Source organism: Calliphora vicina, chromosome 3 (genome assembly GCF_958450345.1).
Source record: "Calliphora vicina chromosome 3, idCalVici1.1, whole genome shotgun sequence".
In the NCBI taxonomy this organism is placed as follows: Eukaryota; Metazoa; Arthropoda; class Insecta; order Diptera; family Calliphoridae; genus Calliphora; species Calliphora vicina.
Genome location: NC_088782.1, coordinates 108,027,281 through 108,050,173, shown reverse-complemented (window position 1 = coordinate 108,050,173; position 22,893 = coordinate 108,027,281). Strand labels below are relative to the sequence as shown.

Below are 22,893 nucleotides of genomic sequence, written 5' to 3'. Positions count from 1 at the left end.
CTTTATTTTTCCCCCTTTTACCACAAAAAGTGTGGGATTTTTTTGTGCCCAAGTGAGTGTGTGTTTAAAGGGTGGTGCTTGCAGATGTAAATTTTTTCAAATTGAAAAAAACTGAACTCAATTTTCTAGTTCTATCATAGGTTTTTTAAAATCCATATTTCAGATCTAAAGAGTCGTAAATTATCAGCCCAATTCTTTGCAATATAATTAATAAGATAAGGACCTTAAGAGTTCAGTGCCTAGTTTTTGAAACAGTCTGATGCTGAGAGCTTCTATTTAGCCATAAGATAAAGTTTAAGAGACACTCACTTTGGAACTATATTTACAACGTTTTCCAATAATGATCAAAACTTACTTGAAACATTTATTTTCATGGAGTTATGGTATCAAGACTTAAGATTTTGAGCCAGTAAAACCTGTTTCAAAAACAAACCTCCCTTTGTCACACTCTGTTTGTGTGGAATAAATTGCATTTGCCAGAGTATTTGTTTTATTTTTTGGCAAAAGTTTTTGTTTATACTTATACAAAGCAGAATATATTTTTAGGTGTTAATATCTAGCCGTACGGGAATGTGGTACATGTATAGCTTTTGGTGAGTTTTATTTTTGTTCCATACTTTTAGTATTTAATATTAAAAACCAACATGTACACATACTTTTAGGCATTCGGTATTTGCCTAAGAAGGGAAGCATGTAACAGTTTATAAATAACCTTAGGTTATAAAGCAATATCTTAGCACATATTCATAGTTCCTAGAATTTACTTAACATGAATTGATAGAAACAAATATACATATAAACATACAATTTACAACATGATTATTTCACTATATTAACAGATTTAAGGAGGGGAGGGTGTTCAAAGAGTGTTGGTATTGAATAAAAACGTGTGTGACATTTTAGATTTAAAACATTTATATTAAATATATTAATAATGGAACAAGTTACAATGCTATGTTAGGCAGTAATGACACTTATATACCCTGCAACTAAATTTCAAATAAAAAAAATTCTAGCCGTCTCAGCATTGATGACCATTGATAAAGACAGTTATGATATTTAGTGTTAAAAATACTACAACAATAACAATTACAAAAACATGCTTGATTATATTCACATTATTCTAAGCAACATTAGCAATATTTAAAATGGTTTTAGTGAAAACAATTATTTTTTCCAGGTTATCTCAGATTTTGGTTCGCAACTTTTTTTCTACTTTATCAATATTTCTCATTTTTAATGCTAAGCTGACTAATATAATAATAAATATTCTCAATGAATTTCATTAACTTAGGTTACATAGTTTGGACGGGAGAATGTTTTACACAAACAGATTTATATAAATAAAATGCAAACGCCTTAATAAACATTTATATTGTTGCAGGGTATACAAATGTACTATATGGTTAATGTCTGTTGTTAAAAAAATATTAATATTTTAACAAAAATTATTTATTGTCTTAAATGAAGTGTTGATATTTATTACATTTTTTCCGTCTGCCATTTAGTATTCTATATGACAATTTCTGTTTTATATATTTTATGTAAATTTTTTATTCATAGACAGTCATGCTCATATTCAATATAAATTACATTAATAACGCTTAAAGCCAAAATAATGTAATTATTTTATTTAGTTTTTTTCTGTAGTTGCTGTTTAAATCAATAAAAATATTTATTAATAAAACATATTTAAAGGGGTAGATAAAATGGCAGAAAAAGTAAAAGGAATTAAAATATATGATTGATGTTTGAATCAATATATTTTAATACATTAAGCCGGATAGTAAAAGAAAAACATTTTGATTAAACTTAAAATTTCAAATTAGTTTGTAATATTTTATTAAAAAATATTAATGATTGTTAATGGTACTTTTTGTATAATAAACTTTAATAAATAGTTTTGATATTGCATACCTTTAGGCCGTTTTGCCTTTTCAGAATGTCCATACCTATATCAAAATATTAAACTTCATTAATAAATAGCAAACAGCTACCAAAAGAATGCTTTAATTATGGGAATAAGCAATATTTCTCAAATGTGAAAATAGTGTTGCATACTTCTAGGGGTAAAATAAAAAATAATCGCTGCATCATAATGAATAAACCACAAATTCTAAATATTGCTTTAAATGTGATTTACTGTGGTATATTTCAAGTTAAAAAAGTATTGCATACTTATAGGCTTGAACTTTAAATTTATAAAATATTTCATATTCGATTTTTAACTTGATTTTAACTAATAAAACAAGTCTAAGTAGATTTTTAACTTGATTTTCTTATAAGATAACTTAAGTTTTGCCTAAAAAATTTATATTTTGGAAACAAATGATTAAAGGAGAAAATGTTGATGATTTCTGTAATAGTATGTTTTTGTATTGCATAATTTTAGGCCGTTATTATTTTTATTGTTATCATCTTGACTATATAAAAAGATTAATCTTCTTTAAGAAAAGCAAACATCTCCCTAAATAAAGTTTTAATTGTGGGGGAAAATATTTCATAAATGTCAAAGAATATTGCATACTTCTAGTTGCGAAAACTAAAGGATCCAATGAATCCAATCAAAATTAATCTCAGCATCATAGAGAATCAACCACCATTATTAATAACAGCTTTAAATGTGTTTAAATGTGATGTTTTTCAAATTAAAAAAGTGTTGCATTCTTATAATTGATAATATATTAACATGCGATTTTTAACTTGATTTTTGGGAATTAAATATATCTTATGTGGTTTTAGATTAATTTTTTACAGTCCTCTACTATTTTTCTTAAAAGCTAGCTTTCTGAAATAAATATTTTAAATAACAATAATTTTGATTTCTTATAGCAGAAACTGTAATAGTAAGTTCTGTATTGCACACTTTTAGGCTGTTTTTTGTCATATTAACATCTTGGCTATATAAAATGATGAAACTTCTTTATGAAATACAGAATATGTACCTCCTTAAATATTGATTTATATGAATAAAACATCAATATTTCTCAAATGTTAAAAAGTGCTGCATACTTCTAGGGGCGTAATCTAAATAAGTGAATCCTATCAAAATTAATCTTTTAATACAGGCTTAAATGAGTTTAACAGTGATATTTTTTCGATATAAAAAATGTTGCCTACTTTTAGGAACGATATTTGAATTAAGAAAACATTTCTTATTCGATTTTTACATGATCTTCATAAATTTAGGTTTAAATGAGTTTAACAGTGATATTTTTTCGATATAAAAAATGTTGCCTACTTTTAGGAACGATATTTGAATTAAGAAAACATTTCTTATTCGATTTTTACATGATCTTCATAAATTTAAAAGTTTAAAAAAATTAATTTTTTAATGCAAACATTTCTTTCTTTTCATTTTAAAATAAAAGTAATAAAAACTGTAATTAAGAGCTTTTGTTTGACATACTGTTAGGTTCTTTTGCTTATAAATTTTCTGTATTTAGTCTTTAATTTATAATTGTAGACTACTTAATTTGTTTTTTCTTCCAAGAAGTTTCAAAATTTATTGATTTTTTATATAAAGCATCTTCTATTTTTCTTTCTGCTTTAAAATTTATGTTAAACATTGTTAATTTGTTTTGCTATTTGAGCTCATTAAACATATTTAAACATAAATTTATTACTTTATTTCTGGCAATTAAGTACTGTGTACTACACAAAACAATGAAGCTAAAAATGTGTGTGCCACACTTAAAACTTCAAACTGTTTACTAAATAACATTAAATATGGCTGGACAAATACAGCAAAAAAAAAAAAACGTTAGCATATTTTGCGTATCATTTATAATAAAAAGAAATTTGTTTCATTGCCAAAGACTTTCTCTCTAAACGTTGCTGTTATTATTATTTGACTACACAGCTCGAAACTCATACAGCCTCTTTGTAAGTTATTTATTTATAATGTTTCTTTAGTAGTTTTTCCATTTTCCTTTGGCCAAAGCCAAGTTTTTTGCCTAGGTGACCTCGCCGCTATAACTCTATAATAGCGTATTGTTGTGACCACTTTTTGTGCTTGTATTTTATTCATTTTATACATACATACACAACAAAAGAGAAATTATTAATGTTATTATTGTGTATGTGTAAATATGTATATTTGTTTGTTTGCCTAAGTGAGTGCTGCTTTTTGCTAAAGCAATATTTATATTTATTAATTTGTGTGCATGTTTGTGTACGTGTAACCAAGGTAGGTTAAAATCAACATACAAATGCAAAGCAAATCTTACAGTCCAAGACAAAAGTGAAGAATAATGTGGCTAAAATAATGCAGTTATAAATATAAGTAAAGAAAATGATAGAATAGCAAACATAATGCAAAATTTTAAATAATGTTGCATACTTTTGGGCGCGATATTTAAAATTAAGTGTGGAAATCCTATCAAATTAATAATTTTATCATTACCATTTAAACACAGGTTCTAAATATGCCTTTAAATAGACAAATACATTTTTTTTATACGCTTTATATATGAAAAAAAGCTATATTCCTCAAATCTAAAATAATGTTGCATACTTCCAGGCACGATATTTCAACTTTAGTATGAAAATCATAGTAAATTAATAATTTCATCATTCACACATGTGTTTAAATGGTTCTAAATATGGTAAAAATTTATTTTTTTATCAAAAATTTTTTTGAATATTTTTAATTTTGAAATTTTTTTTTTTAATATTTTAAGTGCGGATTTTTTTTAACACCCACTGTTTGATTTCATTGTATGCATGTATTTGTACTTAATAAAAACTTTTCTCATATTTTTTTTGCTCCGCTTTTTGTTTTGCTTTTGTGTTGGTTTTGTGAGCTGGGGTAAAAGACAAACCCATAAAAATGTCACATTCATCATGGCTCTCACACACAAGTGTGCCATACTTTATGTTGGTTGGTTCCTCTTTACGAAACCAGCCACATTATATTCCCAAGAATTTCTACTTAACATCAAGGGGTTTCTTTAATTTAATATATAGATATAAAGAATAATACAAAAACCAAAGTTGTTTTAAGCGTTAAATATAAGAAAAATATAAATGAAATATAAAGCCTAAAAGTAGGCAAAATTTTAAATATAATTAAATAACAAAATAAGGCTAAAAGTAAATATTAATTTAAATAAAGCTTTATATTTTTTAGATCAATTTTTAAATCATCAATTCTGGGAAAATAATAAACATTTGTTTTAAATTTTGCCAGATAAACTCAATTTGTTTTCATTCTCTTTAAAAAATATAACACCAATAAATTTTCTTTTCAATATTTTTTTCTTCTTTATTACCATTAAATCAACAACTCCCTTAACAATTGCTTAATTTATGGCTAACCTTAATAACTTACTATCTTTTCAAACTATATCACCCAAAAATTATGCTATAAATTATTGAAAAATAAAATTCCACAACCACCAGTTTAATCTCTTTGATTATTACTCTCATCTCTGTAGCATATAATTTAAGCTCATTCGCACTCTGCCACACATATTTAACGTGATTTTCTATAACAATATTAAATTGCGATATAATCTATATTGATTTAAACACTTTTGTTATAAAACAAACAAACAAAAAAAAAAAAAAAGAAAACCATATTTATTTATAATACATTGACACTTTTTTGTGTTTGTATATAACTACATACATATTTATGTCATGGCGGAGTATCAGAATAATAATAATAATACAATATTAAAAATTTATAAATATTAAAAATAAATTTATGCATAATAAACTATACGAGAGGGAGAGCAACAATATAATATCAATAAAAAAAATTGAATACTTGTATTAATAAATTATCAAAAGCAAACAATACAATATTTATGTGAATTTTTTTTTTTTTAAAATAAGTAACAATAAACTGAATAAACAGTAAACAAAACAATAGGGAGAGAGAGATATAGTAGTGTTTATATGCTCTTGCTGTTTATTGTTAGTAATGTGGCAAATAAGTGTTGCATATTTTAGGGAGGCTTTATAAAGGATTTTATGCTGAGCATTTTCCGATTTTAATGAAATACCTAGAATTTGTACAATACTATACACAAAATTTGGTAGTTTAGTAAAAGGTAAATTAAGCTTACAGAATATTGTTGTGGAGGGAAAACAATTTCCAAGATTTTTATACCCTTCACCTTCGTGAGAAGGGTTTATATAAATTTGTCATTCCGTTTGTAATTTCTACATTTTTCATTTCCGACCCTATAAAGTATATATATTCTGGATCCTTCTGTCCATCTGTCTGTCTGTTGAAATCAATTTTCTGAAGACCCCGGACATCGGGATCAAAATTTTCAATAATTATACGTCCGTTGTTTCCAGGCTAAACCAACCAGATTCTCTGATGAAAGAGTAGATTCGTCTAAGACTTATCCTTGATAGCTCATCTAAGCATGATACGAATGGTGTTCCGAAGATGCGTTCCCTCAGATTTATCAGAGCCGGGCATTGACAGAATAGGTGTGACACCGTCTCATCCTCTTCTTCATTATGGCAGCTCCTACAGTAGTCATTATACCGTAGGCCCAATCTCCTAGCATGTGTCCCAATTATACAGTGTCCTGTAATGAAGGAGACAATTAGCCTTATTTGCTCACGACGAAATTCCATAAGTAGATTCGTCCTGCTGGCATCATATACGGGCCAAGTAGACCTCGTTGTAACACAGGAAGACTCATTGGTCCACCTGCTTTGTGCAGATTCATATAGTGTCCGCTGAACAGCCATCTTGCATTTAACAAGGGAAATACCAGAAAAGGGGTCGATCTCATCATCATCCATCATCGCCCCCATTTTGGCCAGTTCATCAGCTATACAATTACCCTGATTACCATCGTGGCCAGGGACCCATATAAGCGTTATCCTAGAATGTCTCGCTATCTCATTAAGGGATACCCGGCATTCCTCGGTTAACCTAGAAGTCGTAAAGACACCCGCTATTCCTTTAACGGCAGCCTTGCTATCAGTAAATATACATACATATATCACCAGATATTTGATAAAACCTCAGTTGGATGCACGTTTAATGGCCGTAATTTCCGCCTGAAGAGCCGTACAGAAGTTAGGTAGGCTGAAATAGGATTTAATCCCATAGTTCTCAATAAAGAAACCACCACCGACCCTATTGCCCCTCTTTGAGCCATCAGTAAATACCCTTATGACATCATCAGGGGGTAAGAGTCCGCGCTGCCATGAATCCCTATTCGTGATCTTAATATGGAAATGCATATCGAAAAATGGTTTTGCGATGCAGTAATCGACATTACTATGTAAGTACCCATAGTAGTTCAGTATCTTAGAGTGCCCATGATCTTTACCATACCACGAACATCCAGCATTTAGTCTCACAGCAGAGTTGAGAGCCATTTGTATCACCATCAAATCAACTGGTAACCAGTTCAGGATAGTAAAAAGTGCCTTAGAGGGGGTAGTCCTTATAGCGCCTGAAATCAGTATCGCAATAGTCCTGAGAACTCGTTCCACAGCCTTACGGTGAGTAGCATTATCCAAGGCGTGCCACCACACCAACACTCCATAGAACAAGATGGGTTTAACAACTGCTTTGAAGATCCAACTGATACCCTTCGGCATAATACCCCAGTTTGTACCAATTGCCTTCTTACAGGAGTAGACGGCTACATAAGCCTTGTTAATCCTGTTTTGAATATTCAAATTCCAGGACAATCTTTTATCTAGAATGATGCCAAGATACTTCGCATTATCTCTAATCTCAAGACTGATTCCATTCAGTCTAGGTGGTCTGAAGTCATCGATCTTATACCTCCTAGTGAAGAGAACCAGTTCCGTTTTTTGTGGGTTCACACTAAGTCCACATGAAATACTCCACTCACTCAGTGTACTTAATGCTGATTCCATACAACTGGATATTGTATCCAGAAATTTACCAGATATAAAAACTGCAACATCGTCAGCATATGCGACTGTCTTGATCCTTCTGTTGTCCATCCTGATCAACAGGGAATTCATAGCCAAATTCCACAGAAGTGGTGATAAAACACCCCCCCGCGGGGTTCTACGATTGGCCACTTTTAAAACACTTACACCACCTAAAGTAGCACAAATGACTCTATAACCGAGTATCTTTTCGACTAGTCGGCGAACACATATATCAATTCCCAGTTCATCCATCGCAGATAGGATGGCATCGGGCCTGACATTATTAAAAGCTCCTTCAATATCGAGAAAGGCAACAAGTGAATACTCCTTATGTATTAGCGACTCCTCAATGGAGCCAACTAGCGAATGTAGAGCTGTTTCCACAGATCTGCCTTTGGTGTAGGCATGTTGGGATTTAGAGATGAGTTCCGACGGAATGGTCATTCTCAGATATACGTCAATCACCCTTTCTAGGGTTTTCAGCAGGAAGGATGCAAGGCTAATTGGCCTATAATCCTTTGGTTTAGTGTGAGTCGCCTTACCACCTTTAGGAATGAAGACTACTCTGCATCTCGTCCACCATGTGGGGATATAGGTCCATCTAATACACTGTGGTCCATCTAATACACTGTGTATATGCTAATGAGCCATGGTACAACTATTTCTTCGTTCTTTTGAAGATCAGCAGGAATAATGCCATCCGGCCCAGGAGATTTAAACGGGTCGAAGCTTTTGATTGCCCATTGGATTCTATCCCTGTTTATCGGAACAGAGTTATCACCCGGAGCAACAGAATCGGCAGCCCCATTCATAGTCTCATCATCGACTGGAAGGCAACCTGGAAAATGAGTGTCTAATAGGACCTCAAGTGTTTCCTTACTATTCAGAGTCCATCTACCACAGGGTTTCTGGATATAGCTTGGTACAACCGGTGAAGTTGATAGAATTTTACGTAATCGGTTAGTCTCAGAGGATCCTTCCACGCCGCTACAGAAGTCCCTCCAGGCTTTCCTTTTCGCATTCCTCGTAAGGTTTTTAAAGTGGTTCACTGAGGACTTATATTCCGGCCAGTTACCCAGCCTCTTTGCCTCGTTGAACAATTTACGACACGCCCTTCTTGCGTGTGCAATCTCAGGGTTCCACCAGGGTGGCTATCAGACATGCTTTCGAGAAGTTTGCTATTTAAAATCAGCAAAATCGGTCCACAAATGGCTGAGATATGAGGAAAAAACCAGGACAACCTCGATTTTTGACCTTTATCTGTCATTAATATAGACAATTTGGATACCTAATGACAGATATTTCAAAGACCTTTGCAACGACGCGTCGTATATAAGATTAAGTTGGATCTACAATGGGTCAAAATCGGAAAAAATATTTTTTAACCCGAATTTTTTTTTACCAAAAAAATAATTTTTTAAATTTAAAAAAAAAATTAAATTTAAAAAAAAAAATTAAATTTAAAAAAAAAAATTAAAATAACAATGAAAAAAAAAAATTTTAACAAAAAATTTAAAAAAAACAACTTTTAAAAATATTTAAAATTTGTTTTTTGAAGCATAATTTGGTGAAGTGTATATAAGATTCGCCACAGCCGAATATAGCTCTCTTACATGTTTTACAATAAAATTGTACTACGTAAGACCTTCGAATGAAGCTGAAATTGAACTACATACAGAACTACGATTGAAATTAAAATTGAACTTTAGACAAACCTAAGGTTGAGGCTAAAATTTAACTTTGGAAAGGCCTACAATTGAAACAAAAGTTTAACTTTGGAAAGACTTACGATTGAAGTCTAAATTAAACTTTGAAATCTTTAAGATTGATGCTAAAATTGAACATTGGAAAGATAAACGATTGAAGCTAAAATTAAGCCTTGGAAAGGCCTGCAATTGAGACCTACAATTGAAGCTTAAATTGAGCCTTAGAAAGGCCAAAGATCGAAACTGAAATTTAACTATAAAAGGACAAAATAATGAAAATAAAATTGCTTTATATAAACATTGAAGCTGATTGCTGCTGACACTAAACACATTTACAAATTTATCTTTTGATCCCTTGAGTTTGTTTTACCAGATCCATCTAGATTTTCCTGCACAAATAAGACAAATTTTCCCCAAAGTCAAAAAATATTGAATTACAGGCAACAGCTTTTAACAATGCTCTTTAAAGTATTTGATATACACACGTTTTTTTTAATACCATGACATTTAAATATATAAATTTCTTAAAAATTCCTATGAACTTCACACATGTCAAGTCATATTTTTGTTAATAAAATCCCTTATTTTCCCACTCTTCTCTTCAAAGAAAAGCAAGCATACTTTTGGGCTTGCTTATAAAACAATAAGAATTTTAAATTTAACATGTTATATGACTTTTCTAAATTTGATGAAAGTGAGAAGATGAAAAAGAAAACAAAAACCAATAAAATTGTTTATTATATTTTTATACACCAATTTTTTTTATACATATTTTTTATTTATCAAATAAATCAACCCCTAAGCTAACACAAATTTGGTTGTTTTTCCAAATAAACTATTTTATTTAACTGTAGATGTGTCTGTCTGTCACTTGTCAAAGTCATTTAAGAAAAACAACATCAGTCTACTTTCTAAACATACGCAGTTTTTAACAACATACCTATATGTGTTTCTCTACAGATCTTAAAAAGTCACGCATTATTGTGGCATACTTATAGGCATAAGCAAACCAAAAAGAGATAGTGAGGAAGGAAGTTTATGTGTTATTTGGATAAAAGCAAGAGGAAATTGTTGGAGTTGATGGCTAAAAGGTAGTTGTTAGATTTTTATTATTCATTTATTGTGTTGTTTTTTTTGTTAAGAGAAAGAGCACAAACTAAGTGTAGATGTCAAATAATCTAACACGTTTCAACTGACAAACATGGTAACACAACAAAACTATTAGATTAGTTTTTGTTTTTTGTTCTTAGAACACCAGACAAAACAAAACACCTCCAACCTCTATAATTTTCGTTGGCCTTAAAATTATATTTATTTTACTTTTACTTATATTTATTGAACATTTTTTTCACTCTCCTGTCTGTAGCCACCACAAGTCGTTTAATTTGTGTGTTTTTTTCACATTTTACTTTTCTTTTCATAAGAAATGTTTAACATGTATGAAAGTTTTCTTTTGTTTTTGGCAAATACGTGTTTATGTATTAGTAATCCATAAGTAATGTGTATACATGTATGCGTACGTGTATTTATATTAAATTATATATGTGTTATAGCAACAACAAAGTTATAAACATAAAATTTCATTTTATTACAAACGTGTTCTGATATTTACGTTCTTTTGGCTTTGCCACTATACAAAATGTAATTGTAAAATTAAACAGGCAATACGATGATGATGGTGGCGTTATTTTCGTTTTTTTTTACGATTATAACAACTTTTCTTTTACGTTTTTTCATTAATTTATGGTAAAAATCATAAAAATTCGTTTTATTATGAGTTTGTTTGAAAACTCCTAAAAGTATGCTACACATTATGATTATTGCAATATATCGTTAAGGCGGAGCGGTCTACTTAGGGTCTTAATCCAAAATTTCGTTTTCAAGTTAATGCTTAGCTGTAGCATTTTCTATTTAATTGCTAATAAAAAAATTACAAGTAAATTGAGAAATTTTATGGGTTTTTTTTAAGGATTACAAGTATAAGCAAGTTCAATTGAAATATTTGGATGTTTTTAAATAAGTCTTAAATTAAATATTAAGAATTTAGATTAATGCTTAACCTAATGTTAGTACTATGGGTTTTTTTTTAAAGAAGAAATTTATTTTGTTTCTGTAAGAATAAAATGATTTTTATTACAGACAGCCTTAAAGGTAGGCTACACATTTTGATCAATTAATGTAAACTAAAATGGCTTGCCATTATTTCTAGACTTTAAGCTACAATTGAACTATATTAAGCTAAAATTGAATTGTATAAAGACCTACGAACTGTAGGCAACTCCCCTAAAGGTATGCTACACATTGTAATCAATTAATGAAAACTAAAATGGCTTGGCTTTGTTTCTACACTTTGGTTTAACCAATTGTCAACTTTTATGACTACTTTAGTTTAATGTTGTACTTTTAAAAACTCTTAATTATTATATAACAATAGCTTGTCATTTTCTCTTTTTCAATTCTAGGCAAAATTCTCCACAAAAGTCCCACAAAAAGATATGCTGAATTGTTTAAGATAAGCTCACAAATGTTGACCACCATTCTTCTTTCTTTTTGCTCCACAAAATTATGAGCTGAACCCATAAACCAAAAAAAACATCTTCATTTTGTGTTGAAAAATTATAATCAATGTTGTTTTGTTTATTTGAAATTCACACAATATAACAAAAGAAGTTTTCATTTTGCTAAAAAGAAAAATTACATTTACTTTAACACTGCCAAGAAAAGATGCTAGAGCAAATGAAAACAAAGAAATATTAGATAAACTTTAGATTCAGGTTCTTTTTATAACAACTTTTTCTGGCTGTTATGCAATGTTTGTGTTTGAATAGGACTTAGTTTTTCTAAAAGATAAACAATAAATTTTGGTACAATAAACAAAAAAATAAAACAACAATATTACACACAAACACCTGCTAAATGGGAGAAGAGGAGCAACAAAAAAAAAAGAAAATACTTAATAAGAAGTTCTTTTACTTGTCTTTTTTTTTGGGAAAAATGTATTACAAAAGTAAATCGAAATGAAAAGTTAGGTAACTAGGTCGACCTCAAAAACACACTAGCATAAAATTTATCAAAAATATTAGAAGAAAAGTAAGCAAAAGGTGTTCTAAAGGACAAATTAAAGACAAATGACAACTTTAACAGAGAAAAATTTTTTAAAAAGACCACAGAAATACTAAAGTTATATATGTTAGAAATAATTTTATTGTTAGATAAATTGTTAGAACAAGGACCAAATTAATAAAGATAAGAAAATGCAATAATCCAATATTTTCTAAAAATACTTTATACGGAATAGTATTGTACAATATGTAACTATTTAAATTTTGAAGATTTTTTAACAAAATTATGTAATTTTCGATAAAAAAAATTAAATATAGTACTTTTTGAAAAAGTACCAATGGATTTTTTGGATATAAGTCAGCTAACCAAAATGCAAAAAAACTTTTATATTTTGAAATTTTAAACAAAATAATATAATTTTTCAAAAAGTACTTTTTTCAGAAAAAGTAGTTTATGGAAAAGTACCATTCCATTGTACTTGATTTTATTTATAATTTTTAACAGATTTTTTAATTCTATATCCGTTATAAAAAAATATGCTTTTCATTTAACAAAAATAATATTTTCCTAAAAAGTACTTTTTATAATATAGTACTCTTCAATGGTAATTTGAATATTTTGTATCACAACATATTTTTTCTCAAAGTACAAGTAAGTTATAATTTTAAACTAATAATAGACTTTTGGCATTAAGAGCATAAAGAACATTAAGAAAAATTTGAAGATTTTAAACAAATTTTTTTAATTTTAGATAAAAAATTAAATTTAGTACTTTTTGAAAAAGTACCAATGGATTTTTTGGATATAAGTCAGCTAACCAAAATGCAAGAAAACGTTTATATTTTGAAATTTTAAACAAAATATTATAATTTTTCAAAAAGTACTTTTTTGAGAAAAAGTAGTTTATGGAAAAGTACCATTCCACAGTTCTTTCAATGATTTTATTTATAACTTTTAACAGATTTTTTAATTCAATATCCGTTATAAAAAAATATGCTTTTCATTTAACAAAAATAATATTTTCCCAAAAAGTACTTTTTATAATATAGTACTTTTCAATGGTAATTTGAATATTTTGTATCACAACATATTTTTTCTCAAAGTACTTTTCGGAAAACTTTTTAATTTGTAATTTAAGCTTTAATTTTAACTAATAATAGACTTTTGGTACCAAGGACATAAAGTATTTTCAAATAAAAGTTTTCAAATTTTTTATATAGTACGATTTCAATATTTCATATTGAGTTAGTGATTTTGTTAGTAGGTGAAATTATTTTTTAAACTTTAACCAAACATTTTTTACTTTTTAACTTTTTGGGAAATAGTACCATTTATAAATATTGTTTTGATTTGACTAATTGAAACTGAAAATGTAATTTTTTAGGAAAGTACTTTTTTTGTAAATAGTATGGAAATTTAATTTGTAATTTTTAATGAGAAATATGATTTTCATATCTGAGAAACTTAAATGGGAAACTTTTAACATAAAACCTTTTTTTTTTTTTTTTTAAAAAAGTACTTTAAAAAAGTTACCTAATTAGAAACATTAATCTCAAGTTCGAAGGGGAAAACAAAATTTTTCCGAAATGTAGCTTTTTTAATAATAGTACCCTTTTCCTAGTAATAAGATTTCCAAGATTGCTGAAATTGAATTCATATTTTAAATCAAAAATCAATTTTTCAGAAACTAAATTCAGAAACGTTTAACAAAAAATCCAATTTTTCAAAAAGTACTTTTTTAAAAAAATTGTACTTTTTGTCAACAAAATTAATTAGATATGTTAATTTCAAGTTCGAAATGGAAAATAAAATTTTTGCTAAAAGTACCTTTTCAAAAAATAGTACCCTTTTCCAAGTAAGAAGATTGATAAGTATTACTGAAATTGAATTTACTTTTTAAATCAAAAATAAATTTTAGAGATACTTAAATGGGAAACTTTTAACAAAAATTAAATTTTGCAAAAAAACATTTTTTTTAGAAATAGTAAATTGTAAGTAAATTGCTTTTTTTTAAAATAGTAAATTACTTAAATTTAAAAATGGAAAATGCAATTTTTCAAAAAATTATTTTTTTGAAAATAATATCTTTTTGCAATATTATGGAATATTTAGTACGAAAATTTGAATTTTAAATTAAAAATAATTTCCTAATACCAAAGAATGTACTTGCTTGTCAAAAAGTAACTAAATCAGAGGCGTTAAACTGCTTAAAATTTAAAGTTAATAACGAAAAATCAAAGTCTTCAGAAAAGTATTTTCTTAAAAATAGTACCTTTTGACAATTAATAATTTGTTCATAGTTATTTCAAAAATTTAATTTATTATTTTACATTAAAATTAAGCTTTTAATATCAGAGAAAATAAAAAAAAATTGGAAAAAAGTAATTTTGAAATTGGAAGGTACGAATTTTTAATGATTTATAAATAGGGCAGTTACCTTTTGGAATAAAATACTTTTTAAGTAGAAGTGAGTTTTGGAAAAAGTACTTTTAAATAGAAGTTCCTTTTTCAAATAAGCACATTTAGCAACAACGTACTTTTTAAACAAAACTAGCTTTTGAAAATAGAGAAACAAAGTACTTTTTATTGGAAGCTCTTTTTGGAGCAAACTTTTGGGAAAACACATTTTTAAATAGAAGTTTCTTTTGTAAAGAAGTATATGTTTAACAAATAAGAGAGTTATATTCTACTTAAAAATATATATTTTTTAACTATTTTTAATTAAACAAAATTAAAATTTTTTTAAAATTTTTGTTTTACAAATTGTTTTTTAATATTTTTAAAAAAGTTTTTTCCAGATTTTTCTTTTTTAAATTTTTTTAAAATTTTTTTGTAGTTTTTAAAAAAAAAATTTTGGAAAAAGAATTTTTGACAAAAAAAATTTTTCATTAAAAAAAATTCGGGTTAAAAAATATTTTTTCCGATTTTGACCCATTGTAGGTCCAACTTACTATAGCCTAATATACATCGTTGCAATCCAGATATAGATAAAAAATAGGCCAAAAATCGAGGTTGTCCCGGTTTTTTCCTTATATCTAAGCCATTTGTGGGCCGATTTGGTCGATTTTAAATAGCAACCGAGCCGGAAGAATTCCCGATATATTGATGTATCAATCATGTTTATAAGTTACTAGCTGAACCCGGTCCGCGTTGCTGGCCTTTAGAAAACATCTGTTTTATATTGCATATCGATCTCGATTTTAATATACAATGTTAATACATATAGTGGCATTTCGGCTGATTCCAATGAATTAAAAAATTCAGTATGGAAATATCTTATTCATGCACCTGCAGACCGAAAATTAAAATCTGACTTTACACTGTTACACAAAAGGCTTTTCTGAAGACTCCGTGAAAATATGATCAAAATCGGTCCAGCCATTTGTGAGTCCATACGGAACATACATAAACACATAAATTTTTATGAAATATAGGGAATTAGCGGTATAATGTAAAATTTGGATTTTTACACACCCCTACGCCCACACACCGAATATCAAAAATCTGTCATTACAGTGATAACCGCTGGGCTTTCCTGAAGATTCCCTGAAAATTGCATCAAAATCGGTCCAGCCGTTTTATATAAAATTAGATTTTGCCACGCCCCTCCGCCCACAGACCATAAATGAAAAATCTGACTTAACAGTGTTACCCGCTGGTCAATTCTTAAGATTCCCTGAAAACTTCATCAAAATCGGACCAGCCGTTTTTGAGTTCATTCGGAACATACATACATACATACATACCCACATACAAACATCCATTTTTATATATATAGATTTGGGGGCTACGGAAAGTTGATTTTAACATACAGACGGACAGACTGACATGGATAAATCGACTTCGCTGTCTATAACGATCCGGAATATATATACTTTGTGGGGTCTATCGGGGGTCGCAAATCGAAAATGTCGAAATGAAAACCTTATACATACTCTTGCTACTCGTGGCGAAGGGTATAAAAAAAAATTGGAAAAACGCAGCTTTAATTACTTTTGGTTAGAAGTATGTTTTGGAAAAAAGTACTTTTAAAGTTTATAGTTTATTTTGAAAACAACTACATTTGGAAAAAAGGGCCATAGGCAGAAAATATCATAAATTTTATAAAAAATATCATAAAATTTAAATAGAGCAACTACTTGAAAAAACCTAATTTTAATTTTCATGAAAAAGTACTTTTAAAATATAGGAAAAAGTACCTTTGAAATATAACTAGCTATTGGAAATATACTTTTAAATTACAAGTTCCTTTTGGAAAAATGTACATTTTGGAAATGAAGTTATTTTGAAATATATCCTCTTGAATGAAAATACATATTTGGAAAAAAATACCTTTTTAAAAGAAGCATTTCAGAAAAAGTACCAGAGGCATAAAAAGACATAAAAACAAGCTTTTAAAGTAGAAAATTTTTTTTGAAAACAAAACATAAATTTAAATAGAGCAACAATTTGATAAAAATTACTTTTCAAAAAGAAGCTTTTAGGAAAAAGTACTATTTAAAATGAAGAAAAAAGTACCTTTTGCAAAGATTTTATAAAAAAGTACTTTTTAAATCAAAATATCTTTTTTTAAAATAGTACAATTTATTTTTTAAGATAACTCATGTTATTTTCATTTTTATATTTAAAACTTATCCCTAAGTAGAGTACTCCTAAAAAGGCTACCAACACAAATTTAACAAATGAAAGGTTACTTAGCTGTATAAAAGAAACCAAATCCAACAATTCTTTTAAGCCAATTCACAGTTACATTTAACTTATTTTTCCTTTTCATAATATGATTTTTTACTCACAGCTTTTTTTACTTATTGCTATCTTTATTTTTTGATAAACCACTTATTTACACAATCTTTTAAGTTTTTTTTTCTCCTTCAACTACGCTTTTGTATACACTTCTTAAACAGTAGAAGAGACACAAACAATCAAAAGAAGTAGACATGGTTTGTTTCGGCTTTAAAATAGATTGAAAATAAAAGGGGGAAGAGAAAAAAAAAACGAAATGGCTACAAAAAAAATTATCATATTTCCATCATCTTACGTTTTTTCCAAATGAATTTATGTTGGGAAAATTCGTTGGCAAGACAATTGTTAACAGAAATTTGTTTTAGGTCTTAAAATTATTTTTTTTAAGTTATTGAGGGGGGAACTTTATTTTTCTTCTTGCAAAAAAAGAAAAAGAGTTTTTAGTTTGCTTGTTATTGTTTAGGTGAGGGGGCATGAAAAAAGGGTCTTCTTAACAAATCATTAATACTTGTATTTTGGCTTTTGATTTTATAATTATGTGAAAATTTCAAGCTAATAAAATATGCTAAAAAATAGACTTAATGAAAGTTAGGTCTTTTTTTGCATTTTGATGTAAAAAAACTGAACAATTAAATAAAATTTAATGGATTTTAGTAAAGATTTTTTTTAAACAAAATGAAAATAAATACTTACATTTAAAGACTGTTGAAATCGTTGGAGGTGGAGGTTTTTACAAAATTCCATTAATGAGGTTTCTTTAAAAACTATTTAACAGAAATTATTTAACTATTAACAACAATAATTAAAATTAAACAAACTTTCGATTTTGCGCTGTAGTTTCATTTAAAATATGACGAAAGTACTATTTAAAATGAATTGGTACTTTTTTAGGCTTTCCAAATGTTTGTGCAAACGTTTACCAAACATTAAATTTAGTTTAAATAAAATAAATTTCGAGCTACTTTTTAGAAAATTGAAAAAAAATAATAAAGTTTAGCAAAAAACCAGATATTAAGTTTGGTACTTTTTGCATATAGTAATTTAGTTGCTGTTTTTTCCGAAAAAAATCTTTTCAATATTAATGTATCCTTTAATATGTCTAAAATTAAATTTGGTACTATTTGCAAAAAGTACTTTATTTGGTAAATTTCCAGAAAGTACTTTTCTAAAAAGTACTTTTTTTGAAAAATGCATTTGTGCTCAAAAATTTCTAAAAATATATTGGTAGAGTTAATCAATTGATGAATTATTTGGAACTTTTCCAGAAAGTACTTTTCTAAAACGTACTTTTTTTAAAAAATGTATTTGTGCTCAAAAATTTCTAAAAATATATTGGTAGAATTAATCAATTGATGAATTATTTGGAACTTTTCCAGAAAGTACTTTTCTAAAACGTACTTTTTTTAAAAAATGTATTTGTGCTCAAAAATTTCTAAAAATATATTGGTAGAATTAATCAATTGATTATTTTTTTCAAAACCTTCTTTTCCAAAATGTTTATTCTAAAAATCATAGAAATTTCTTTCAGATTATTATGGTACCTTTTTTATATTTTACATATAAAATGAACTTTGGTACTTTTAAAAGAAAAGATATTTGCCACTTTTTCAGTAGCTTTTTGCAGAAAGTTATTTTCCCAAAAGAAAATTATTAAATTATATTAGAGGGCCACGATTGAGACCTAATGCTGAAGCTAAAATTAAACTATAAAACGTTTGTGCAAACGTTTAGAAAAACTTAGTTTTAGCTTAAATAAGATACATTTCGTGCTATTGTTTAGAAAATTGAAAAAGCAACATTTCTTTTCCAGAAAGTACTTTTTTTAAAATGCATCTGTATTCAAAAAGTTCTAAAAATATATTGGTAGAATTAATCAACTAATGATTTTTTCAAAAAATACTTAATTTGGTACTTTCTCTAAAACGTTTATTTATTCTAAAAATCATAGAATTTGATTTTCAGAAATTTCTTTCAGATTATTATGGTACCTTTCTTATATTTTACATATAAAATGAACTTTGGTACTTTTAAAAGAAAAGATATTTGGCACTTTTTCAGTAGCTTTTTGCAGAAAGTTATTTTCCCAAAAGATTAAATTATTAAATTATATTAGAGGCCCACGATTGAGACCTAAGACTGAAGCTAAAATTTAACTATAAAAAGACATAAGAATGAATCTAAAAATAAGCTAGAATAATTGTGCAAACGTTTAGAAAAAATTTGTTTTAGCTTAAATAAGATACATTTAGTACTATTGTTTAGAAAATTGAAAAAGCAATATGAAACCGGATATTAAGTTTGGTACTTTTTACATATAGCAGTTTAATTGGTGTTTTTTGTCATATAATACTCTTTTTAGTATTTGTTTCCTTTAACATGTCTAAAATTAAATTTGGTACTATTTTCAAAAAGTACTTTTATTTGGTACTTTTCCAGAAAGTACTTTTTTTTAAAAATTCCTGTTTGCTCAAAAAGTTGTAAAAATTAATTGGTAGAATTAATCACTTTATGAATTTTTTCAAAAAGTACTTAATTTGATACTTTTTCTAAAACGTTTATTTATTCTAAAAATCATAGAATTATATTTTCAGAAATTTCTTTCAGATTATTATGGTACATTTCTTATATTTTACGTATAAAATGAAATTTGGTACTTTTTAAAGAAAGTGTATTTGGCACTTTTTCAGTAGCTTTTTGCAGAAAGTTAATTTACCAAAAGAAAATTATTAAATTATATTAGAGGGCCACGATTGAGACCTAATGCTGAAGATAAAATTAAACTATAAAAAGACATAATAATTAATCTAAAAATAAGCTAAAATATTTGTGCAAACGTTTAGAAAAACTTAGTTTTAGCTTAAATAAGATATATTTCGTGCTATTGCACACTGGTCGATCCCATAGGCCAAAAATAAAAAAACAAAGTGAAAAGTTTGTCACCAAATGTGTCATCACTATTTCTTATAAAAACAAGGTTTTAATATTTATAGTTGTTTTTGTTTTATTCCAACTATACTCTTCAAGAATAGCTTCAAAAGTGAGAGCATGTTGACAGATGGTTTTTGCAGAGTGAAAAAGTGGAAAATTAAGAGCAACTTTAATTTAATTAAAACCATATAAAACAAGTAAGAGTACTATATTCGGCCGTGCCGAATTTTAAATACCCTCCACCTAAATATGATGGCATAACAACTGAAATATTATAACAATTGTTAGAAAGACTAGTTTACGCAGAAGATATTTTATTTCAAATGTACAAAAAATTGTATCTAATTCAGCAATTTGTAACTGAAATTCCTATTAGAACGTATGAAATTTAACAATTTATATACTTAATAATTAGTTAATACGTTTGGATCAACATTTTTCCCTTTTAACCTCAAGTGAAGAAACAAAGTATAAACAAGTAAGAGTATTATATTCGGCCGTGCCGAATCTTAAATACCCTCCACCTAAATATGATGGTATAAAAGCTGAAATAATATAACAATTGTTAGAAAGACTAGTTTACGCAGAAGATATTTTATTTCAAATGTACAAAAAATTGTATCTAATTCAGCAATTTATAACTGAAATTCCTATTAAAACGTATGAAATTTAACAATTTATATACTTAATAATGAGTTAATACGTTTGGATCAACATTTTTCCCTTTTAACCTCAAGTGAAGTAATAGAGTATAAACAAGAGTGGACCTTATATGGGAGCTGTGTTGAATTATGGACCAATATTTAAAAAATCCTGTAGTACGATTCTTGGATACAAATTACTGATCGGTGGAAAATTTTGGTTCAGTATAGATTTTTTTGGATATTTGTGCAGGTTAATGTGTTTTCCTGAAGTGGTTCTTATATGGAGGTTATGACCAATTATGGGCCTATCATCATAAAATTTGGTACATCGATTTTTGTATATATTGAATAAATTTGTTTTGAATTTCAACCTGATAACTATATTTGTAAGAAATTTATGAGGATATTAGTGATTTTCGGGAGTGGACCTTATATGGGAGCTATGGTTAAATATGGACCGATATTCACAAAATCCAGAAGTATGATTACTGGATTCAAATTACTGGATCTGTGCATAATTTCATTTTGATATCGATATATTTTTAATATTTTTTAAGGTGAATATCTTTTTTCGGAAATGGGCCTTATAGGGGAGCTATGACCAATTATCAGTCAATCTGCATAAAATTTGGTACAGTGATATCTATATATATGAGTATAATTTTTGTCGAATTTTAGCATGATAAATGTATTTATAAGAGATTTATGAGTACTTAACTGACTTTTGGAAGTGGACCTTATATGGGAGCTATGGTCAAATATGGACCGATATTCACAAAATCCAGTAGTATGATTTCTAAATATAAACTATGGATGTGTGTGAAATTTTGTTTTGATATTGATATTTTTTAGATATTTATGTAGGTTATTGTGTTTTTCGGAAGTGGTCCTTATATGGGAGCTATAACCAATTATCGGCCGATCTTCATAGAATTAGGTACAGCGATTTTGGTATATATGGGGATTATTCATGTCGAATTTCAACTTAATAGCGATATTTATAAGACATTTATGCTTATTTAAGACATTTTCGGAAGTGTACTTTATATGGGGCTATGGTCAAATGTGGGCCGATCCACGAAAAATTTTGTAATATAATTTCTTTTACCACGAAACTTATTTTTGCTGAATTTCATGTGGAAATTCCTATTCTGTAGGCATTTATAGACCATAGAACCATATTTCGGGAAGAAATTTGTATGGGGGCTAGGAGAAATCATGGACCGATTCTTATAATTTTCACCAGAGTTACTCCTTTTATCATAAAAGTAACGAGTGCAAAATTTTATGATATTAGCTGCAATATATTTACAAAAAATGTCCAAAAATATGTGAAAATTATCAATTTTTTTTTGAGGTTGTCCCACATTTTCATTCATAACTTTGGTTCCACTAAACCGATTTCGCTGATTTTCAATACCAAACTGCTTAGGACAATAATAAACATTTTTCTTGCAACTCTACTAAGTTTGTTTGCGTATTTTGGACGTGAGCGTGTTTTACACAGACGGACAGACGGACAGACGGACAGACGGACAGACAGACGGACATGACTCAATCGACTTAGAATTTCATAAGGATCAATAATATATATACTTTGTTGGGTCTCAGATGAATATTTCTCAATGTTACACACGGAATGACAAACTTATATATACCCTCATTCACCACTTATGGTGGTGGAGGGTATAAAAAGGGTATACAAATACAGTGAGCCTCAAAAATGAGTATACACCAAAAATTATTAGATTTTTTTTAAGGTCACGAAAATCATTATAGTCCGACTTAAATCTTTTTTTTTCACAACCGAATCTATTTTTCAGCCCATTCTCCAACAAACCGAAACTTTTAAATTTTAATCTATAGATAAATTTTAGGATTTTTATTTATATTTAGACAAATTTCAAAATATTTGGTTGTGG

The 22,893-nt window shown here is 27.9% G+C and overlaps 1 protein-coding gene across 6 annotated transcripts in view; it reads right to left on the bottom strand.

Annotated features, from left to right (window-relative positions):
* LOC135956020 (hemicentin-1-like) overlaps window positions 1–22,893 on the bottom strand; it is a 317,925-nt gene that overhangs the window by 274,579 nt on the left and 20,453 nt on the right. Inside the window, exon 1 of one of the 6 annotated variants that reach the window (XM_065506482.1) lies at window positions 18,093–18,111. The exons of the other annotated variants lie outside the window; for them this stretch is intronic. The gene's annotated coding sequence lies outside the window, so the exon portion shown is untranslated. Of the gene's footprint in view, window positions 1–18,092; window positions 18,112–22,893 lie in introns of those variants that run through there. 6 annotated transcript variants of the gene reach the window in all.